Source organism: Rhipicephalus sanguineus, chromosome 5, assembly GCF_013339695.2.
Source record: "Rhipicephalus sanguineus isolate Rsan-2018 chromosome 5, BIME_Rsan_1.4, whole genome shotgun sequence".
NCBI lineage: Eukaryota > Metazoa > Arthropoda > Arachnida > Ixodida > Ixodidae > Rhipicephalus > Rhipicephalus sanguineus.
The window spans coordinates 105,924,687-105,948,987 of record NC_051180.1 but is presented as its reverse complement, the minus strand read 5'-3'; the positions used below and the strand labels follow the sequence as shown (position 1 = coordinate 105,948,987).

The window sequence follows — 24,301 nt, the reverse complement described above, 5'->3', positions numbered from 1 at the left end:
TCCAAATAGCCAGCGCGTCACTCGAGCCAAAAGGACGCACGAAAAGAACGCACACAGTACGAGCGCGAACTATCATGCGTCACAGCTCGACACTGGAAGCGCACTGCTCAAACATAAAGCAGGACGCACGAAACGAACGAACAGGTACACACAGGCAGAGCGCGAACTGTCCTAGTCGTTACTCATTTCAGTTTGAACAGCGCGCCCCTTTCGCAAACGCGGCCGCTGCAGCGTCGAAGCAACCTTCGTACGCTCTGTCACTTCAGCGCAGACATCGCGGGGAAAGCACAAGACATACAACCCCCCGCTCTCCCGCCAGCCGCCCCCTTCTTTCCTCGAGATAAACGCACGAAGGCGACCACGTTCGCAGGAACAGGACACGATCTTTAAAGCGCGCCACGCGCGGACATCGCGCCATCTACGTGGTAACTCAGGAAGCATACTGATGTAAGTGGTGTATATAAATAGCTCGCCGTTAGCAGGTTGAAAGACGGGGCTCTTCGTGGCCTAACGAGTAACGCCGCGCGCTGGAAAGCGGGAGGTCGCCCGTTCGATTCCGCGCGTCGGAAAGTTTTTCTGAATTATTTTTGTCTGTGGCTTTGATATATATTTATAGGCATATACATATACGGTGCATGACGGCGGCGACGGCGACGGCAAAAATCAGCCGAGACTGTCCATATAATTGCTATCGCAATAAAAAAAGTGTTCATTCTTTGGGTTTCACTCTTTCAAGAAATTGTTTACATAGCACATATACCGGGTGCTCCAGCTAACTTTAGCCAAGGGTTAAAAAATACAATATTGGAGGCAGTCGAGTGAAATTAGGTGCAAATTGCTGACAGTCACCTTGTGCACTACTGACAATTTTTTGTTTGGTAATTATTTCGTTAATTAGGAGTATTTAACTAAATGGCTAAATATTGACTTTAAGCAAGAAATGCGACTTGCAAAGTTCTAAAGCGTCTTCAGAAACCCCACTGCATTATTTGCGATAAAGAAAGTCTCACGTATACAATTTTTTCCAAACTGCAAAGAAAGCCCGCGAAATACAAAAAGAACCACGTGACTAGCGCATTCGCCGTGCGGTGAAAATGCTGCTCTCAGCCGTGGTTTGAGCGAACGAAATCAGCTGCGGCCGGGACTCGCCGGCTCGGTTGCAGCGGTAGGCCGATAAGTTAACGGTGGTTTCTTGGCCGGCGCTCGCTGCAACTTGCACCGTCACGCGCGCCAACTAGCTAACGCGGGCCGAGAATCCACCGCCAACTTATCGGCCTACCGCTTCAACGGAGCCGGCGAATCGCAGCCGCAGCTGATTTCGTTCGCTCTAACCAAGGCTGTGAGCAGCCTGTGCCCGTCGCGTAAGTCCCACGCACGATGCACGAACGCCTTGCGTGAAGAACGCTGTGCGAGGTAATCGTTGTCTACAAACCGCGAAATGATGCGCGCTACATAATATCGCTGTGACACAGGAACTTTCGATTTCATGGATCGTGACCGCAACTGAAGTGACGCTGCTGAAACTATTATTTAGTGAAAAAAAAGGCATTTGTTTTTATGGCGTTGCATCGTACTTCACGATATCATATTAGGAATTCTTGCTTTTGTCTAACGTGCGTTTTTTGCATTGTGTGCCTGTATTACAGTGGTAATTTGTTTATAATTAACTACCGTAGACTCTCGTGAAGCTTAGAGTCTGTAGACCTGTAGACCCTTTTTTAAATGTTTATCATTTCTTGTGAAGCATCACTATGCTTCCCGAAAAAATGAGGAGGGGGGAGCCGGAGAGATGGGCCTTGGCAATGGATGAAATGAATGTACTTACTGATTGTGTCCACCGGCATTATATATATATATATATATATATATATATTGTACCGGTGCGCATCGGCGCCAGCTCTGTGCCAGCGAGAGTGAAGACGACGACGTTCGTGTGTTGCGCGTTCGGTCTGTTTTCTGTGCTGACGCTGTCTTGCATTCGTTTATAATTTGTTTATAATTAACTACCGTAGACTCTCGTGAAGCTTAGAGTCTGTAGACCCTTTTTTAAATGTTTATCATTTCTTGTGAAGCATCACTATGCTTCGCGAAAAAATGAGGAGGGGGGAGCCGGAGAGATGGGCCTTGGCAATGGATGAAATGAATGTAGTTACTGATTGTGTCCACCGGCATTATATATATATATATATATATATATATATATATATATATATATATATATATATATATATATATATATATATATATATATATATATATATATATATATATATATATATATATATATATATATTGTACCGGTGCGCATCGGCGCCAGCTCTGTGCCAGCGAGAGTGAAGATGACGACGTTCGTGTGTTGCGCGTTCGGTCTGTTTTCTGTGCTGACGCTGTCTTGCATTCGTGACCCTTGGGCCAGGCGCCGTGCCGAACCTCTTCAGAAGAACCCGCCTGTTGCATTTGGTGGAGGTGCTGGTAGTTTCCCTCCTCGTCCTGGAGCTCCGCAACCGCACTTTACCATCTGCCTCCGCAATGACCGAGGACTCCGTTCCCTCTCCAGCTCCACCTACACCCACGTCGGTCATGTGTGCTGGGGTGTTTCGTCAACGTGACCCTCCGATGTTCAGCGGCACTGACGAAATGAATGTCGAAGACTGGCTGGTAGAGTTTGAGCGCGTGAATGGTCCCAACAAATGGGATGAAAGTGGAAAGTTGACGCACGTCAGCTTTTACCTGACTGATGTGGCCAAGCTATGCTACTTCAACCATGAAGCCGATTTCACCACCTGGTCAGCTTTCAAAGAGAAACTCACTTCGTTCGTCGGTAGGCCAGGCGTGCGAAAGCTTCGCGCCGAACACCGCCTGCGTGCCAGAGTTCATAAAAACGGTGAGACCTTCACAAGCTATATTGAGGATGTCATCGACCTCTGTAAGCGGGTGAATGTGTCAATGGCAGAATCTGACAAAATAAGGCACATCCTGAAAGGCATAGATGACGATGCGTTCCATATGCTAGTAGCCAAGTGCCCTCAGACAGTAACGCAAGTCATTGAACTATGCCAAAGCTTTGATGAGCTGCGTAAAGAGCGCCTTTCTACCCGTCGCGCCGGAATTCCCACAGCGGAACACTCAGCCTTGGAAGCTAGAAGCACTGGCGCTGAATATTCCGCCTTGCTGCCACAAATTAAGCAGTACGTTCGTGAGGAAGTGGCTCGCCAGCTCTCCCTTGTGCCATGTGTGAACGAGAGACCCACGGCACTAGATCACTCGCTCCGCCGTGTCATTCAGACTCAAGTTGCTGAGGCTCTCCCACCTCCTGTTCCAACAACGCAAGTTGCGGCGCCTCTCACTTACGCTGAAGCCGTTACCCATTCATATGCTCGACCGACGCCAGTACCATCCGGCTCAGTCACCAACTTTTACTCGTCGCCACGCCCTGTTCGCCCGCGCCCTGTTCACGCACCACCCTTCTCGCCTCCCGGACCTTCTCACAACCCCTGGCGTACTCCAGACAACAGGCCCATCTGCTATGCCTGTGGTATTCCTGGCCATGTTGCACGCCACTGTCGTCACCGCGGTCTGCATTCGCATGATGACGCCACCACCCTCGGCTACATCCCACAGCAACCAGCACCTTGTACCCCTGCTGACTCATCGGACACTTATTCGCACCGTGCCACTTTCACCTCCCGTCGATCTCCTTCTCCCCGGCGCCGCTCCATTTCTCCCATGCTCCGCCGTTCCAACTCTGCTCAGGAGGAGAACTAATAGCCGCAGTTCCTGAGGCAAGAACTGCGCCTTCATCGAAAATTTCAAGCCGTCATCTTTCGCCCCCTAACGAAATCGCAGCTTTTATAGACGGTGTCGCGACCAACGCTCTTCTTAACACAGGAGCTGCCGTTTGTGTTATCAGTGAACTATTATGCCGGAAGCTCAAGAAAGTGACAATACCGGTTTCTGACCTTCTATTACGGACGGTGAGCTCACAGCACGTTAAGCCTTCGGCCGCGTGCACAGCACGTGTTTTCATCGACGACGCATTCTATATTGTCGAATTTGTTGTCCTCTCGCATGCGTCGCATGATGTCATCCTCGGCTGGGACTTCCTTTCCGCACATCATGCTGTCGTTGACTGCGCTCGTGCTCAACTCGCTCTGTGCCCTTTCGGTACCGCTGTCCTGGACTCCCCAAGCCCGTCGCCTAAATTGGTCGTCGCTGCTGACGTCGTCATTTCTCCGTTCTCTGCCGCCTTAGTGTCCGTTTCCTGTGACTCTGTCTGTGATTCCAGTGCCCTGTTTACACCGTCTGAAGACTGTGCGCGCCGACGAAACCTTGTACTCCCTTTTGCCGTCGTTACACTTGCGAATGGTGCCGGTGCAGTCTACGCGTGCAATCCATTCCCCTGCTCATCAACTCTCTTACACGGCGAATGCATCGGTCGTCTGGACACTTTTGATGCCATCTTCCCGTTGGATGCACCCTACGATATGGCACCACTAACGATAAATGCCGTCACTTCCGCCACCGCACCCGCCTCACCTGACCAAGACGCCTTCTTGCGTAGCATCGATAACGCGCTTACGCAAGCCCAGCGCACAAAGGTTGTTCAACTGCTTGAACGCTTTCGTGGTTCATTCGACGTCGGCCAATCATCATTGGGGCGCACGTCTGCGGTTGTTCATCGTATCGACACTGGTCACCATGCTCCACTGCGACAGCGTCCCTTCCGAGTATCGCAAGCCGAACGTCGCGTTATTAGCGATCACGTAGATGATATGCTGCAACGCGGCGTGATTCAGGAATCCAACAGTTCCTAGGCTTCTCCGGTCGTGCTGGTGCGAAAAAAGGATGGTTCGATCAGATTTTGCGTTGACTACCGCCGGCTAAACAACATTACGAGAAAGGATGTTTATCCCCTACCACGAATCGACGATGCTTTGGATTGCCTTCAAGGAGCCGAATATTTTTCTTCTCTGGATCTGCGTTCAGGCTACTGGCAAGTGCCGAAGGCTCAAGCCGACCGTCCAAAAACAGCTTTTGTCACCCCTGACGGTTTATACGAATTTAATGTAATGCCTTTCGGCCTTTGCAACGCGCCTGCAACCTTCGAGGGGACGATGGACACTAGAGTTACTGTATATGCTACCTTTAGGTAGCAGAGTTGCGCATCTGTCTTCCAACGCCGCTAGCAACCATGCATTGCGGAGAAGCTGCCGCTTGGGCCAATTTTTTTATTTCTAGACGCCGCCGCTGCAGCGAACTGAATTAACACTAGACATCGACAGCCAATGTTTATCGCCGGTCTTCGACACGCCAGACAGGTTAATCGGCGACACGGTAGGCATGTCGCCTGCAAAAACGAAGTGCGACTTCACCGCATAGCTGTGGTTGCTAGCCGGACCTACGCGCTACTCTGCTACGTAAAGGTAGCATATACAGTGACTCTAATGGACACTATTCTCAGAGGACTCAAATGGCAGACCTGTCTATGCTACTTAGATGATATAGTGGTCTTTTCTGCAGATTTCCCATCTCATATCGCTCGCCTTGAACAAGTTCTCGAGTGCTTCACTACTGCTGGCTTGCAGTTAAACTTAAAGAAATGTCATTTTGGTGCCCGTCAGCTTACCATCCTAGGCCACGTCGTCTCGAAAGAAGGAATTTCCCCAGATCGTGCCAAACTTCGAGCGGTGACCGAATACCCCAAGCCCAGCACTCTAAAGGAGCTCCGAAGCTTCATCGGCTTGTCTTCATATTTTCGGCGCTTCATCCGCAATTTCGCCTCCATTATTTCCCCCTTGACGCAGCTTCTCGCCGGCAGCACCGACCTCTCGGCATAGAATACCGATTGTGATGAGTCATTTACGACGCTCCGCCGACTTCTCACGTCCCCACCAATCCTGCGTCACTACGATCCCAACGCGCCTACAGAAATACACACGGTCGCTCGTGGCGTCGGACTTGGCGCTGTACTCGCTCAACGCAAACACGGCTTTGGCGAGTATGTTGTAGCATATGCCAGCCGTACCCTCACAAAGGCAGAGTCAAATTACTTCGTAACAGAAAAAGAGTGTTTGGCAAATGTTTGGGCAATCGGTATATATATAATATATAATATATATATATATATATATATATATATATATATATATATATATATATATATATATATATATATATATATATATATATATATATATAAGGCTGGCCCACCATCCGAAACGTTAATAAAACTACATTTCGTACGTGAGTCCTTCTTCCCACTCATATATATATATATATATATATATATATATATATATATATATATATATATATATATATATATATATATATATATATATATATATATATATATATATTACATTTAGTGAGAGAGGGAGGATAGGTTGAGGAAAGGCAAAGGCGCAACTTGGTTGCATGTGTTTTTTGTATGTCGTAGTGTGTACGCGTGGTCTTTCTCGCCTACTCAAATTTTCATTGTTACATTTTTGATATACTTTTATTGTTTGAATTTATTTCTCTCTCTCCCTGCTCGGAGGACGATGCTATAAAGCGCATCGAAGACTCGTAAATTCTGCCTTGATAAAGATCGGGCTCTGATTAAAACGTTGACAAATAAAGTCTTTTTTGTTTAGGAGCGTATATCCTTTTACTATTTGTCTTATGGCAACCGAAGACAGCCCCCTCGCCATCTACGTATACACACACACACACACACACACACACACACACACACACACACACACACACACACACACACACACACACACACACACACACACACACACACACACACACACACACACACACGCACACACATATATATATATATATGGGTCGTGGCAGCGACAGTGCCAGTTGTCGAAGCGAGAAACAATCCCACGTAAAGCTTTTAGTCACCGCCACTTTAGCCGCGTACATCGCCTTGGCGTGACAGATCGGCAAATCATGCAATGACCCCACCCCTCCAGTTAAACACCATGTGCGCTACGCGCTTTTATTTTGTTGAGACAAGACGTGAAATGAAGCCTTGGCTTTTACCTCAAACACGATAACAAGCACGGCGACTAGAGACGCAAATACGGTATTTAGGCAACACAAGAGTCCAAATTCACGAAGACACTCTCAGACCACTTCTCCATATTTCGCTTTGAGTCACAGTTGCCATAGTTGCAGCAGACAATCAAGAAAACTGGCGGCGAAAGTTTCGTAAAAAAATTATAAATGACCTTATTAAATATGATTAATGTCTCTGTTTTGTTTTGTGAAACCACGAACAAAACGATTCCTTCACTTTAAATTTTACGTTAAATCTGGAATTCTTTGTTTTAATACCATAATAGGTACTGCGCAGAAACATCACCTTTGAGATGTACATTACTTCCTCGTAGACTCAGAGATGACCATGGCGAGGGGTGCAATTTAAAGAATAGATGTATTGTTAAGCTGACGCTGGCTTCCATGCCTTCACATTTTTTAAAATCTAGCCTTGCTTTCTTTATTACAACACCAATGCAGTTTTGCAAAATAATGTTTATACGTGTGAAAGTTATTGCCATTGTTCAGTAACTACTACGTTTGTAGCGCGGAGGCACGCAAAATATGAGCAATGCGGCCTCGTGGGCGGATCTTATATTTATACTTAGGCTGTCACCGACTATAGAAGCAACCTAGAAACAATCTGCATCGCCTAGCTAAGGCCCAGAAACAACCTATGGAAAAAAATTGGCCGATCCCACGCAATGTGGGAATCGATGTAATGCGAAGCAGCCAGCAAAGAGCTGCATACATCGTCTTGTTTATCATTGAGGCTAATAAAGTCATTCATGTCGTGACATCTAGTTCGTTATATATCGCGAGATTGTCATACATGCATGCGTGTACAATCTGGTATATGCCATGCTAATGAAACAGATATTCTGCTACATATATACGATGCGTGACCCGCTATTTATGTTCGTCACGCACTCCTGTCCTGCCATACCAATTTTGGTACATATCCAGTTAACAAAATGGCCGCGAGTGCACCACGAGCGTGGCGTCTAAATCATACCCTACATGACATGCATGTCACGATTTTCATGTTAACTCCTGTTATTTGTGTTCGCCACACAGTCACGTCGCGCGATACCAAGTTTGCTGTATATCAAACTAGCGAAACGGCCGCCAGCGCACCATGAACGTGGCACGTAAGTCATGCTGTACATGACATGCGTGTCATGATTTTCATGTTAACTCCCGTTATTTGTGTTCATTACACAGTCACGTCGCGCCATACCAATTTTGGTGTATATCAAGCTAACGAAACAGCCGCCAGCGCACCATGAACGTGGCACGTAAGTCATGCTGTACATGACATGCGTGTCATGATTTTCATGTTAACTCCTGTTATTTGTCCTGCCATACCATTTTTGGTACATATCCAGTTAACAAAACGGCCGCGAGTGCACCATGAGCGTGGCGTCTAAATCATACCCTACATGACATGCATGTCACAATTTTCATGTTAACTCCTGTAATTTGTGTTCGTCACACAGTCACGTCGCGCGATACCAAGCTTGCTGTATATCAAGCTAGCGAAACGGCCGCCAGCGCACCATGAGCGTGGCACGTAAGTCATACTGTACATGACATGCGTGTCATAATTTTCATGTTAACTCGTGTTATTTGTGTTCGTCACATAGTCACGTCGCGCAATACCAATTTCAGGGTATATCAAGCTAGCGAAACGGCCGCCAGCGCCCCACGAGCGTGGCACGTAAGTCACGCTGTGCATGAGATGCGTGTCATGATTTTCATGTTAACTCGTCTTTTTTTATGTTAGTCAAACAGTCACGTCGCGCAATACCAATTTCGGGGTAGATCAAGCTAGCGAAACGGCCGCCAGCGCCCCATGAGCGTGGCACGTAAGTCATGCTGTACATGTCATCCGTGTCATGATTTTCCTGTTAACTCCTGTTATTTGTGTTCGTTACACAGTCACGTCACGCAATACCAATTTTGATGTATATCAAGCTAGCGAAACGGCCGGAAACGCATCATGAGCGTGGCACGTAAGTCATGCTGTACATGACATGCGTATCATGATTTTCATGCTAACTCTTGTTATTTCTGTTCGTTACACGGTCACGTCACGCAATACCGGTTTTGGTGCATATCAAGCTAGCGAAACGGCCGGAAGCGCACCATGAGCGTGGGATGTAAATCATGCTGTACATGACATGCCTGTCATGATTTGCACGTTTGGACCTGTCACTTATGTTCGTCATACACTCTTGTCATGCCATACTAATTTTGGTATATATGAAATTAACGAAACGACCGCAAGATGACCAAGACAGTGGCATGTAAATCATGTCGTTCATGACATGGATATCATGGTTTTCATGTTATGGCCTCTCATTTATATTCGTCATAAAGCCATGTTACGCAATACCAATTTTGGTGTATATCCTATATTAACGAAACGGCCAGGAGAGCACAAAGTCGTAGGCGGCTGATAGATAGATAGATAGATACGCTCAAAGTCGCAGAAGTTCGCTAAAAAATGCTTCGCATTTAATAACCAGATTAGTCTTCGGAATCGCCCAGTTTGTCCAGGCCAGAACTGAGAAGCATAGTCCGCCAACGCTCCTGAAGGCCTTCATTGGAGGTCGCGACCCTAGTATTGCTGATTAATGCTGGATTTGCCCATAGGATGTAATCAAGCGTGGCTCTGATGTTACAATACTGCCATAGATTAGTCGGGTATAATTCGGGATATATGTGATGCATGATGACGGGGTTCGTGTATGTTCGTGTTTGTAGCTGCCGCCATTGAACGGAATGAGCCCGATTTAGCTGGGGGTGTGGCGGAGGGTACTCCTGCCTCTACATTCGGTAATTTGCAGTGATGTCACGGAATTTAGTGATCCGATCGTCCAATTCCGACACGGCCACGGAAGAGTCCATTCGGGTGGCTGCTTTTTCTAACGCGGCCCGGACCGTGAGACCTCGAGCCATGTTGTGCGCCACTTCGTTTGGATTGACCTCCGCGTGACCTAGGGGCGTGTGGCAGGAAACCAGAGTATTGAATAAAGAGACGAAGACGCCGACCACAAGAGAATAAAAATGTAATAGACGTTTCGGCACCCAGAACGCGAGCCTTGCTCACAATTGTGAACAAGGCTCCCGTTCTGGATGCCGAAACGTCCATTACATTTTTATTCTCTTGTGGTCTGCGTCTTCGTCTCCTTATTCAATCATTCTTCCCGACCAGACGGGCATCCGTCGAAGCCTTGATTTCAGAAACCAGAGTATTTGTACGCATTTGTTTGCCTCATGAATTTTGCCTGTATTTAGGATCAGCAATGCCTCGGGGGAGGTTCTGTCACTTGCGTAGTTTCGCACTGCTGTTTGCGAGTCGCTGATGATATAGTAGGCGTACTCTGGGCGATCCAGCAGGCTGAGGAAGCTGCCAGGAGGCATGGTGTCTCCGTTAGCTCCTAGGTGGGAGTTTTCTTCTTCTTCGTCCAATTTCGCTGTTGCAAGCCTTGCGAGAATTATCGCACGCTCCGCCTGATTTTTAATTCTTTTTTTTATTGAGCAGCCGTGACTGTACAACGGGAGAGCGTAAGCCATGCCTGTACTTTCGACATTGTTCTTTCTTTTTTCTTCTTTTTTTTGTAACAGCCCTTGTCTATCATCTTTCACTCCCCCTTCCCCTTTACCCAGCATAGGGTAGCCAGTCGGTCTGAGAACTGGCTAACCTCCCTGTCCTTCCGTGTTTCTTCTCCTCCTCCTCCTTCGACGTTCCAAAATTTACAAAATGCAAAGCGCGCGGGCAGGAATTAAGAAATTGTGTTTAGAAAAATTTATTATCACAGACGGTTAACATCAATAACAATTCAACGTAACATTTGCTTGCTTGAGATACGTTTACGAGAATGACAAAACAAACTTCAATTACAAGGAAACAAAACACGAAATGACGGAGGCACCGCGTACAATAGATGTTTCACAAACATATATATACACACACACAAATTTGTCACAAAAGGATGGATATACATATGTACATTGCATGGCAAAGAAAAAACACAAATAAAACGTGAATATGTACATTTTGCGTATTTACCTAGTATTTCGGCCGGCACCAAACAAGACATCAGCCTACCAAAACCAGGGAAGCCGAAAGACAAGCTTCACGCGTCTGTCACTGACCAACACAAAAGGGCAAGACCACTGCCGGAGGAATTCCTCCTCACCGAGAAAGAAGAGCTCCTCCGAGAGAACAGACAGAAGCTCCGAGTACAGTCGCTCTAGGATCGGGAAGAGAGCGCGACGGCGACGGCCTGCTGCAACCGTCTGGCAGCGGTTGCGCCAAAGACAGAAAGCACCGGCAACAACGAGAAGGCAGTCGAAGCGGCCTCGAGAACAACGCCCAGAAGAAACGAAGTGATTTACTCCGAGCTCGCGAAATCCAGCGTGCACGGCCCTCGAGAAAATACGAGCAATAACACATTGCTTCAGAACATGCTGATTTGTTTCCTGAAGGGAGCAGTTTGGGCATGTTGCCGACTGGACCATTCTCCACCACTCGAGGCGGTCGAGAGTGGGGAGCACACCCCACCCCAGGCGCCACACGAAGTTGTTCAACAAGGTGCTACTGCTGTTTGAGCCAAATGTTATTTGTCGCACCAACATACGCAACCTTAGAGAGCCTCCGTGCTTGCTATGGTTAGCGTAACCTTTAAACTGAATGCTAATTAGCGTTACAGGAACAAAAACATAATTTTCAATCGTACTGTCACTTCTTCACATTTCCTTCATATCGCTTAAGCTAATCCCTGCGAATTCAAACTTAAAAGCAAAAAATGTTGCCGCTAATACTTTTTAAAAGCAAAAAAAAATTCCACAGCATATCCACGGGGTGAATGATGATGAGTGGGGCGAAGCTCTCGTACGGCAGGATCTTGGCGGCGGTGTCGCGCAGCTTCACGCCCAGTACATCATCAACGACGTGAGATCGGGTCGGTTTATACTAAAGGGTCGATGAGAGTCATGGGGACTTGCAGCTCACTTTAATTTTACATGTACGCTGTGAATTTTTATTGTTTAATCACGCACACGAGAAATCTCACCAGGCACTACCTTGGAGGTAAACAATGGCTGCTAATGGGGAATGAGAGACAGAAGAAGTCGGCTTTTAGCTAACACTTACACTTCTACTTCTACTAACGTTTCCTACTGCAACATGCCAATGGCTGCTAATGGGGAAAGAGAGACAGAAGAAGTCGGCTTTTAGTTAACGCGCACGCTGCGAATTTTTTATTGTCCAACAACGCACAGGAGAAATCTCCCACCGGCACCACCTTGGAGGTCAAGATCTGGTACTAGCGTTAAGACTGGTTACGCACTACGACGGGGACGAACGGGTGCCGCTTTAAGGAGCTTCGCCCCTAAAACTAAGACAGCTTCGTAATAGTAGTGCCAAACCTGAAGGACAGCGGGTCTGGGTAAAGTCCCTGGATATTTTTGGGAAAGTACCGTCTTTCTTTTAACCGAGCCGCCACGCCGGGCACACTTCTCTCCCGCCTTCCACCTCCCCGATTCACGGGCCGTCGCCCGGGAAACGCGCGCGTTATCAGCGTGACATAGCATTCTTGATAGGAAAGTGGCGCGAGCCCGGTTATAGGGCCGGCGCTCTCACGGTGGCCATTTGGGAGAGGATATAGATAACTTTTGGACACTTGGGAGAGGAGGGTTGGACACTTCGAAGAGGATATGGAGGAGAGTGTCGCTACTTTCTATATATCAAGGGACTTTAGGTCTGGGTGGCCATCATTATTTTTGTTGATTGTTCTCTTTATTTTTTTTGTTTCTCTTTCTCAGTTCCTCTATCTCGTTTTCTTGCTAATTCTTTCTTTCTCTATATTTCTCGCTCTTGATATATTTTAACACGAAAGTGGTTTATGCCGGGGTCCACCAAGATTTCAATGACGTATTTCCGTCACTGAAATGACGTCAGAAAATGCGCACTAACAGACGGCAAATGAAAACACTTGAGCGGGAGTCGAACCCATGACCTCTCTGTGCGCGCAACAATAGATGTCAGGTATACTATTCATTGCTCCACCGCCACACACTCCGAATGCTTTACAAGCGCCTTTTATTGCGATAGCAATTATATGGACAGTCTCGGCTGGATTTTGCCGTCGCCGTCGCCGCCGTCATGCACCGTATATGTATAAGTATGTATAAGTATGTATAAGGCCCCAAAGAAAAATAACTCAGAAAAATGCTTCCGAAGCGCGGAATCGAATCGGGGACCTCTTGCTCCACAGCGAGCGGCGCTATCCACTACGCCACGAAACGCAGATCCTCCACGTAGCTAACGGCGAGCGTTATATACACACCATTTAGCGCTGGACGGACTCAGAGACAGCAGGCGATAATAAGCGTTTCTTCATTACCAGCGAGGTGGCGCTAGGAGCCCGACGGGCGCCTTTAAAAGTCGTCGGCGAGCTCGCTTGCTTCTTCTTATATTTGTTATATCTCACACTTCACTCTCACAGTGTTCTTGGTCGGCGGGCTGGTGTCAGGATAGCTAAGTGGGCTAGTTGGCATCACATAACTATATAAAACCTTTAGCGAAAATGCACTTCTTCGTCCTGCGTCGTTTATTTGCGCTCAGAGTTTTATATCATAATGAGATGGTGTTGCCGTTTGGGAGCGGTAAATTGAAGTGATGCACGATTAGCTCCTGCAACGCGTCGTTGCTAAGCGTCCGTCCCATTCAGCGCGTTTCCAATAGCGGAAGTGCAATTTTATCAATGGCTTAACACACCGCGAGGTGGCGACCTTAGCCCAAGCCTCGGCCTCGCTCATAACATCCATCCATGTTAAAAAAATATCACCGCATCTCCACCAACGTGAATCATAACGAGTAGCGAAGCACTGGATATCGTACCGGTATCTCACCGTACGTCACACGCGCGTTGCCACTTCGAAAGTGAATTCAGTGACATGAAGTGTATATAAATACAAATGTATTTATTCTGTTCGTTTTTAATGCTGTTCTATTTTAGTCCTCTTGTTATCATTCGTATATTGTCTTGAGCTATGGATTCCGTTTTTCCCTTCATTATTGTTGCTTTGTGGTCTGTGAAATGGAGAGCGAGTGGTGGAACTGTCAGGCACGACTCCTTCCACATCCCACTGTGCGCATCCTTCAGAATTATGATAGCCAGATTTGTTAATTTGGGGAACATAGTGGCTTTATTTTTATTCGATTTCATTTTTATTAAGATATTTCAGGAGTGTTTTGAGTGCTGCATATGACTTTTATCTGAGACTTTATAATCGTAATCGTTATTGCAACACACACACACACACACACACACACACACACACACACACACACACACACACACACACACACACACACACACACACACACACACACACACACACACACACACACACACACACACACACACACACACACACACACACAAACACAAACACATGTGTCGCAGTTGTTTCGTCGGGTATAAACATCGGGTGTGTGCCGTGAGCACGCACACCACACAACGGACAAGCCAAGACCACAAGGTGCTTCTCCCCTAAAATAACTCTGCGACGCGCGCCTGCCTCTGTAACACCGCGTTCCCCGCTTACGCTCGCCCAGTGGCGAGAAGAAAAGCAAAGTAAAGTAACAACAGGCGGCCGCCTCCAGCCTGACTCCTCACCCGATGACAAAAGTAGGGCGGCATTCGTGTATACTCCTGTAATCCTAGACTTATTAAACATCAGTTGTACTATCAGTTCAAATCAAGGCTCCTCAGGTAATTCGGTACTCTACAGTTTCCCATTTAGGAGAGAATAGATCTTTGATGTGTTGCACTCAAAACCGCGACGATACGTTTAGGGATGTTCGGCTTGAGGAGGTTAAAGTGAGGGGCAGGTTTGCTCTACTCCTCCAAACTGCTATTCGTATTCCGTTGCACGAAAGTTTTTTAAAAAATTGCGATTTTTTAAAAAGTTCCTTGGCTGCCCATAGAGAAAGAAAGATAAAGGAAAGACAGGGAGGTTAACCAGAGGAAGCCTCTGGTTTGCTACCCTCTACTTGGGAAGGGGAAATGGGAATGTAAAAGAATGAAAGAGAAGAAGAAGGCTCTTTGACGACAGCAGGCGATAAAACAAACAAAGCAGTCATGACTATAGCACCGTCCAAGTACTACACACCAACATTGTCTGCAAACAGTCACAGTGTCAATCCGGTTTCTCGACGAAACCGCAACAACGCCCCCAGAGCGGCTTGTGTTGAAGACCGGGTAGGCCAGGGCCTTAGGATTTTGTTCTCTCTGAGGGGGCGATTTTCCAGCTTGCCTAGTGCTGCTGAGAGGGCTACTTTTTCGCAATCCGCCTCTTTCATTTTCCTGTGCTGCCCTTTGCCGTTTTGGTAGGGGGCTTGGTAGGGACTGGGATAACCGATATTGGCAGAAGCAAAGCCTCCGTGATGATGAGACATTTAGCGACTTTTCCGCTAGGGGAGAGCGCATGCGCGGGGGCGTCGTGAAAAACACGGATTGAAGCGGGTGCGCTCAGAGCGAAGGTGCGCGACTGTTTCGCTGTACCAGCAGAGTTCACATAACGGGCTATCAGCCTTTCGAATAACAAATGAATAGGCATTTGGGAAGACCAATCCAAGCCACAAACGGACGAGCAGGGTAGAGTCACGTCGTGATGGCTGCACAGTATACGTAGTTGGAGATTAGGGTCCAAGGTATGCAGCAGTGGGCTTGTAAATGTCGGTGAATTCCACATGTCCAACGTTAGACGACGGGCTAATACACAAAGTTCTTTTGCGGCGTCCGATGTTAAGTGTAATGGCGATTAGAGCACTGCACGGGCTCGGGTCTACCCGAAAACCCGGGCCCGGCCCGGGTAAAGTAGTTTTCATGGCGGGCCCGGGCCGGGCTCGGGCCTGAGGCTCCGGGCTTAGGGCCGGGCCCGGGTTTGAGGTGGCGGGCTCGGGTCGGGCCGGGCTTGGACTCTGCTCAGCTCATAAAGGGACACTAAAGTGATACCACGAATCAGTTAAGACTGATAAAGTGTATTCTGAGAACTCGAATGTAATTAGGTTCACCATCATAAGGAGAAAATCCAGGGTGAAGTTCCATTCTTAAATCTCGCGCCGAAATCTCCGCGCGTGACGTCACGGATTTCAAACTGTATTTGTCGTAATTTTGGGTCATTGGTTCAACGAAACTTCTTGAAACTTGGTATGTTAAGTCTATAGCCCTCTCAGAAGTCAATGTACTTCATTTTTACCGATTAGGAACCGTACGTAGATCCCAGTAGTCGCCGTCAGAAGCTATGACGTCACTGCTTTTTTTGCACGATTTTAAAGGTGGCGTCGGCACGCGGGGGGCGATCGGAGATCTGTTCGTTCCGCTTGTTCATTCTCCTGGGGAAGAACAAGCGCGCTGATTGGCTGAAGCGGGAGATGCCACTCAAGGCCGGGGGGTGTCGCCATTTCTTTTTGTTGTTTGAGGTTTTCTTTTTTGGTGACGTCATGCCGCGTCATAACGAGTGGGGTGATCGGAGATTTCTGTTCTGCGCCGTTCGTTCTGCGCCCATTCTGCAGGCGGCGCACGCGATTGGCCGAAGACGGAAAAAAACCACGTCTCTGAGGGTCGTAGCCATTTTTCTTTTTGCTTGATCTTTTATTTTTTGATGACGTCATACCGCGTCATAACGAGCATGTCGTCTGCTACAAACGAACGGAGCGCGAGACCGTTCGCACGCGTTCTCTCGAGCGAACAAAATATGGCTTCGCACGGCATGATGCAGCGGTTGCGGCGGCCGCAAGAGCTGATTTTGAGAAAATGGCGCTTGTGGGACGTGTACTTCTCTTGCGGTTAGAGGTGCGAGATGCGTTTGAAGACATGAGCGAGTGCGGCGTCGCTTTCGGTTCTCGAAACGAACAGTGCGAACGAAATGAACGGGCCTGCCACTGGGCTGTGGTCTTACGCGCAGGGACTTCTTAGTTCAAAAGCGCTACCAGCTACTGCCACGTGTCCTCCCGGTTCTCACTCGTGTACGACGGCCCCAGCGGGCACGACGTCGTAGCGATCTGTGGGTGCTCTTTCATAAAGGCAGCAGAAGCTCCCTTTGACAATCCGACACCCGGGAGCCAAGCCAGACATTCCAGTGGGACGACATTTTGAAAAACTGTGCCGACCGCTACTTTTCTTTTTTTTTTTTTTCGCGTGCACGACTTCACATAGCGAGCAGGTTAGAAAAATTAACACCAATAAATATCAGCACTGAAACCTATTGCTGTTTCAGAAACTGTTTGAGCTTGAGAAGAAAAACAATATCTTTTCGTATAACAACTGTATAAATTAGAAGGCGAGAAACACTTCGTTTTGAAATATAGTTGAAACCCGCAATAACGAAATCGGCGGGGAAAGCACAAAATTTCGCTCTTGCGGGAATTTCGTTGGCGCGAGAATGCGGCAGAAAAGGCATGGAATTTACAAAAAACACATTTTATCTCCAAAAGTCAGTAAGTTTGCATTGGCGGGCCTTACCATGCAGAAATTTCATGCCTCTCGATCGGGAATCTTCTTTGCCACGGCACAAAGTTTACCCCCTGCACTGGTCAGTGACAGCGGGAATCGTGGACAGCGAGCTGCACGCAACGCCAAATTCTTCGGCGACGTCCATTTTTTTCCTGCTCTTTTCCACCTCACTGATGATTGCAGCCTTATCTTCCAGCAGGGTTGCCAATGGTGGCTACTTTTTGCCAAATTGGCGAATTTGAGAGCCCCGTGGCGACATAAATTATGAATGGCGACACGGCGAATTTTTGGCGATTTTCAGCTTAGGTCTCCACTGAGTTATGCATCCTAAGCTCAGTGCCTTCCCAACGAATGAGCGGCACTATTCTCTGTATTTTTCTGGGTTTTGAGGTGCACATTACGCGCCGTTCTGTATGTCCGTCCTGTAACTCGTGTGTATCTCCTCAATTCATCTAGATGCTTCTAACTCAATTCATCTAGATTCATCTATATGCTTCAGAGCTTCGCTAAAGTTTCGCTTCTGTATGGGCTAGATGACGGGTTGGTCGTGTGTTGCGGCCATTTGTTCCGCCAAAGCTCCAACTATTCTGAATAGCTTGGCGACCTGTTCACCGCTGCAGTATCCCCTAATCGAGCTCGTATAGCGAAGATGGGCGGATACGCGGGTGTTCGTGCAATAAAAAATTATTTATTCAGGCATTTTCTACTGTTCTCGGTGAGCGTGTGCAATGAAAACAATTGCTATAAAACAATATACAATGTCTACCTGTCCAATTATAACGCACTGGAATGACGCGGGTAGATATAAGTGATTATATATGAAAGGGACAGTGGCGTCCGGTATCATATTAGTTCACACTGAAAGGTATAAGACTCACTAATGAACGATACCTGTAAGAATTCTGTCTTACTACTTTCAATAAACCTGTTAATCCTTTTTTCATATGAGGGGATGTAAAGCTGTCTACAAACAACGCCTTCGCGGCTCTCGCCCAAGGTTTACCACACTTTTACCTTTGAAACGAGCTGACAGGGATGGAAGGATATCATGAGCGTTTTATCCTTTCATACTTGCGCCTCCGCGCACATCTTGCGGCTAGTCGGAGAACCAGGTGCACCAAGCACTCCCATGGTGAAGGGGCGATGCGCCTGGCATTGAGAAATGTCAAAATATTTTAAGGGCTTTGAATGGCACTGTATTCTACGGGGCTATACATCAGTGAAAATTCCTATTACTAGGATATGCCGCACACATCTAGAATGGCGACTTTTTTGGCGAAATTTCTAAAAAAATGGCGACTTTTGGCGACTTTCTGCTCGTTGTTTGGCGACATTTACTCGAAAGTCAGTGGCAACCCTGTCTTCCAGCGTGATGAACTTCTGCTTTTTCGTTGGAGGCGGCATCTTTGCAAGCAGCGAAATCGGACGAAGCAATCGCAACGCACAGTTCACGTTGCACCAAGCGACCAAGCAAACTCTCCACAAATGGCTCGACACACGCGCGACCATGTGCGCGCAAAGCCGACAAAGCCAAGCATAGAGCGAAGCCAACGAACGAAACTCCATGAGGAATGTGGATTTGACTACATAGTCCGCGATAACGAGAAGTGTTTCGGCAAGCCATCATCGTCGTCATTGTCGCCAGCTTTATGTTTTTTTGTAAACAATGATGGCGGCTGCTTCTCAAGTGCGCTGTAGCGATAGTTATGCACAATTTAAGAGTAGCATGAATGCATTTAAGCAGTTTTCGAATGTAGTTAATGTTGCGAGAGTAGATTATTTGCGCACTCGTGTTTCAAACATTTCGTTAATGAGGGACTGCGGTATGAATATCTTTCGTAGTCGCGAGTTGCGAAATGCATTGACTCCTATGGGCGTTCGCCGGTGCTCCGAAAATATTTCGTTGCGGTGAGAATTTCGTTCCCTCGGGATTTCGTTATCGCGGGTTTCGACTGTATACGGTCCCCTTGCCGAGGAGAAACGATGCGCGTCTACTTCCGGAAAGCTCGCCGCTCACCGCTTGACGATTGGCTGTCCTCTTCCTCTCGGTGGAAGAGAGCTGCGGACCGCCCACTTTTGTGACGCAACACCGCCAGAACGAACGCGGAACGAACAGAGATCTCCGATCCCCCCCCCCCCCCCCCCCGCATTTTCTTTTCTTGAAGTGTCTGTCCCTTCAAGTGCGTTCCTCATAAGTTGCGCGTACATATACGTTGCAGGAGGATCGAAAGGTGGGCCAGTTGGTAATTCATTTTCTTCGTTCAGCGAACTGGGAGCGCAGAAAAAGACACAAAGGACGAAGCGAGGAACCACATAAGTTTCCGAGGTTCCTCGCTTCGTCCTTTGTGTCTTTTTCTGCGCTCCCAGTTCGCTGAACGAAGAAAATACATATATGTATATGTTTCACATTTAATCTCGATAAAACGATTCTTTTTTTTATGTGGGTCAAGCTATTTGGAGAAGTTTTATGAGCGACAAGTACTGATCTTCTTTCGTTTCTTGCATACGGAGCTACCTGATTTATCTAAAACGAGCGAACTGAAAGTAAATAGACCAGGCGCTTATATAGCTAACATCTCGCTATTCCGTGCTTTATTTGCATTCGTTATTATTTTATATCTCAAATATTATTCTGTAGTCGCAGTGATAAATGTAATATAATAAATTTATAGCTATAACTTATCATCGCAAGTGCGATCGCGGAGGCCCAAGGCGGGCAAGCGTTCTTGCAAGTTCCAGCCCTCCACTAAAACGAAGAGACTGCGCGTAGTCTCGTTGCATACAATCCCTATAAAGAAATTCTTTTTCCGTGGCTCCGTCTAGGCTCCCTGAGATCATGTGACGCAAGCTGGACATGCACAGCCTGCTTTGTGTGCCCCGCATTCACGAAAATTTACTTCCGCAAAGGCCAGGATAGTGACGAAGGTAGGAGTGAAAGGGAGGGGGGGGGGGGGGAGGGCAGAATAGGTTCTAGCAGATGTCAGCTAACGCTGAAATTTTAAAGACCTTTTTCAGATTTCATATATGGGTCATTTCTGAAGGGTATTTGGCGGCAAGTTTCCACCAATATATAGATACCTATCTCTAAAATGACTAAACTCAGGACGCCAATTCTGCAACACAGAGTTTTGTTTCACGGTTATGTATCAACACATGGTGGCTGCTGGTGGTGCCTCACGAAAAAGATGCTTTAGACCTGCATGCCTGTGTAGCTCGAGAACGTACTTATAAAATAAAAGAATAAAAAATAGGACGAAGACAGTCATGTGCGGGCCGCAGGCCGCTAGCGAAAGGTCCGCGGTCTGCGTGTTAGAGACCCCTGCACTATATAGTGCGAATGCTACTTGATACTGCCACAGCAGCGTTCGAATGTTCAGGAATAGCATAAGTCCATCAAACATGTACATTCATGTTTAAAGGCACAGTATATTACCTTGACGAAATATCTGGCTTGAAATAAGAATCACGAATTCCATGCCGGGGAATGTCCCCTTACCTCGAATTATATGCAGCCAATGAGTAAACGTCACGAAGCTTATTCACACATTTATTACCAAACTGGAATAAACCCCGAAAATAGATTGCAATCTCTTCGTCCGCCTATTGCCAGTCCTGCCAGTGCAGTCTTACCAGCGTAGGCCACCTTTACAGGTACAACATCGCTAGGAAGGCATACACCATTATAATATAGACAAAAAAGAGCCCTGTGCAAGCCTGCTGAAATACTGCTGAAATACTGCTGAAAAGTGCAAGGAGAAGCCCTCAGAGGCATTCATAGATTATAATGAAAAGTGGCACAACGTTCGGGAATAGAGAAATGAAGGGATCAGCTGGACAGCTGTTTTCATTCTGCAGAGGTCCAAAAAGACATCCTAAATTTGCTCCAGTGGTGGAAGTTAAGAACTACGAACGCCCTCACATTTCTCAAGGCACATGTGCGCCCCTGCGGCTAGCGCAAGCAGTGCAAGAAACTTTAGCGCGGCAGGACATGTGATGCAAGGGCGCATGGTGTGTTTAAGTGGAATCTCTTTTTAATTTGATTTTTTGTACAATAACATGCGAAAAAATAAGCTATAAACTTTGCCACAAAATTTTATTGAGTGTCTATAATAGCAGTGGTGGGGTATATAAAAAATGCTATGACAAATAGTTACTTTTTTTCCATTCGGCTTCTTTTACATATTTCCAAAGTCCATGTGCTGCGCGCGGTTCGTTATAATTTTTATCTAGGTTAGTGTATTTACAGGAAATCTAATAAATTTGAATTTTTTCCTGTACTTCTCTTGATTGGCAAGGTGCTACTACGATGAAGATACATGTGCTACACATTCAGAAGGGTGGACTTTGTCGTTACAGCATGCTTTGGAGGGACACTAAAGGAGGAAACGATTGTTGTCGCATTAGCAAATTAATGTAAATCACCACGCCTGCCGCGAGAAGACGCATGGGAAGCGCGAAAACGCGCAAGAAGAAATTACGGCTGGTGACGCTACCATAAAATTCCCGCATCAAAGGCGTCATAGATTGTGACGGCGCCTACTAGATGGCACGCAGTTTATAATCGGTAAAAATGAAGTGCATTGTCTTCCGAGGGGGAGCCACAGAGTTAACATACGCAGTTTCAGGAAATTTCGACAAGCCAAAGTCGCCAAAATACGAAAAATACGCTTTGAAATCCGTGTTGTCACGCGTGAGATTTTGAGGCGAAATTTAAAAATGAAACGTTGACCTTGATTTTCTCCTTTATTAATGAATCTCTGTTGGTGAAACTAACGACATTAGATTTCTAAAAGCACAATTTATCAATCTAAGCCGATTCATTGTCTCACTTTCATGTCCATATAAATTTCAATAGAGAGCGCAATAAAAACAAAGTGAAGAGAGCGTTCTGTTCTTTGTCCCCTCTGTTTTTATTGCGCTCCTTATCAAAACCGGATTCATGCTGGAAATCGCTTTTCTTCCTACAATATCTGCTACAAAACGCTCTTGATGATACCGATGGTATTCCTAGAAAATTGGGTACAGTACACCATTGCCGAACAAACGTTCATCGTATCCAGTATGTCCTCTCAACTGTTGCCACGGTGAGCCAGCCCCTTTTTACAAGAAAGTACCATAGGTTAAAGTATACTTGCTAGCGAAGCATGCGCCAAGCATGCGTAGATATTTGCCGCTTAAAACGCCCTTGCGGTCGATTCTATCTTCAGGCAACACCACCTAGATTATTGGCTCGGGCCTCTGTCGGGCCCGATCTGGGGTCGGGCCGGGCCGGGCCGGGTAGGCGAAATTTTTTCTCGGGTTCGGGCCGGGCCCGGGTCTCTTTTTTGAGTTGCCGGGCCGGGCTCGGGCGGGTAAATTTGAACGAGTCCCGGGCCCGGGCCGGGCCCGGGCCGAGAATCACGGTCTGTGCAGTGCTCTAATGGTGATACTGCTGACGCCGTCGTTGGCGGATCGGGCAGCTGCGTCCGTTTCCTCCTTTTTCCGAATGGCACAGTGACTAGCCTGCGGCACTGTAATATTACTTCATGCCCCTTTTTTTGTTACTTCTTGGTGGACTTGTCTGATTTCCGTTACGAGCTGCTCATGCGAGCCATGACGTAAAGCGGAGGGCAGACTTTGGTGGGCTGCTTTGCTATCGCAGAAGGTGTCTGCTCTATAACAAACTGAAGAGTACCACGGAGGGCTACTATAGTTCAGCAGCATAGCTGAGGTGGCGTGAAACATTCTGGCTGCCCATAACTTGCAGGAAGCCTAAAACGCTGTCGCCTTTATAAAAAAACGGTCAGTATGTTACACTCTCTGTAACACTTGAAGGCGAAGACCTGCTTCGCACTTAGTAATGCATTAATTTATTAAATCGTCTACCAGACTTCTCGTAAGACACAACGGCCCGCAGTGTGGGAGACGCGCACTGAATTAATCTCACCTTCTCAGTCGATTGCATTATTCCCCCTCGCTCCCTTGAAGCTCTCTTCACCTCACGTCGTATTGCAATACCTCCCGGATTGGCCCACCTTTGACCAAGTGACGATGTACTGTGACGAAGTCATCATATAACGGCTTGTGATGACGTTACAAATTCTGACGATCTGTGACTTCATGATGACGTCACATGTTGACGTCACACCAGGCCGTTCCCAGAGTTCTTCAATCGTACCAGTTGCGAAACTGCGTTTCATAACCAGATCATGCCCATGGCCAATTCTGCGGGAACCTGCAGATATTCGCGCCATCTGGAAACAGCAATAAAAACACAGGTGGATGCAACATTGGCGTAGACGCGAGCGTTTATCAGTTTATTTTTTGGTAACATATGACGTGACAATTAGCAGACTCTCCCCCCCCCCTCCTCTTTAGAAATTTTGGTTAATGGCGAGTTAGGCTTTTGATACATGGGGTCTATGGGGAGTTTCGCAACTCGTATGATTGAAGAACTCTCTCTCTCTCTGGCCGTTACGTGTCCACATGTCGCTCGCTAGAAGAAGGTCCCTAGGAGAAGGGCGTAGGTTTTTTGGATGGCTCTTACGAAAGTCTCGCGAATACTCGCAAAGTCTCGATGTCTCGCTCGCGGCTAAGGGGATGCGCTGCTAAGCTAAGAGGAGGCGGGATTCTATTCCCGGATATTGCGGCAATGTAACGGGGATGAAAAGAAAAACCCAGCCGTGTGCTTAGATTTTAGTGCGCGTTAAAAAAAAACTTCATGCGGTAGAAATTGAGCAGGAGTCTTA

The 24,301-nt window shown here is 47.1% G+C and overlaps 1 protein-coding gene across 1 annotated transcript in view; it reads left to right on the top strand.

Moving 5' to 3' along the window:
- Positions 1–24,301, top strand: part of LOC119394085 (uncharacterized) — a 126,072-nt gene that overhangs the window by 54,839 nt on the left and 46,932 nt on the right. The window lies entirely within an intron of this gene.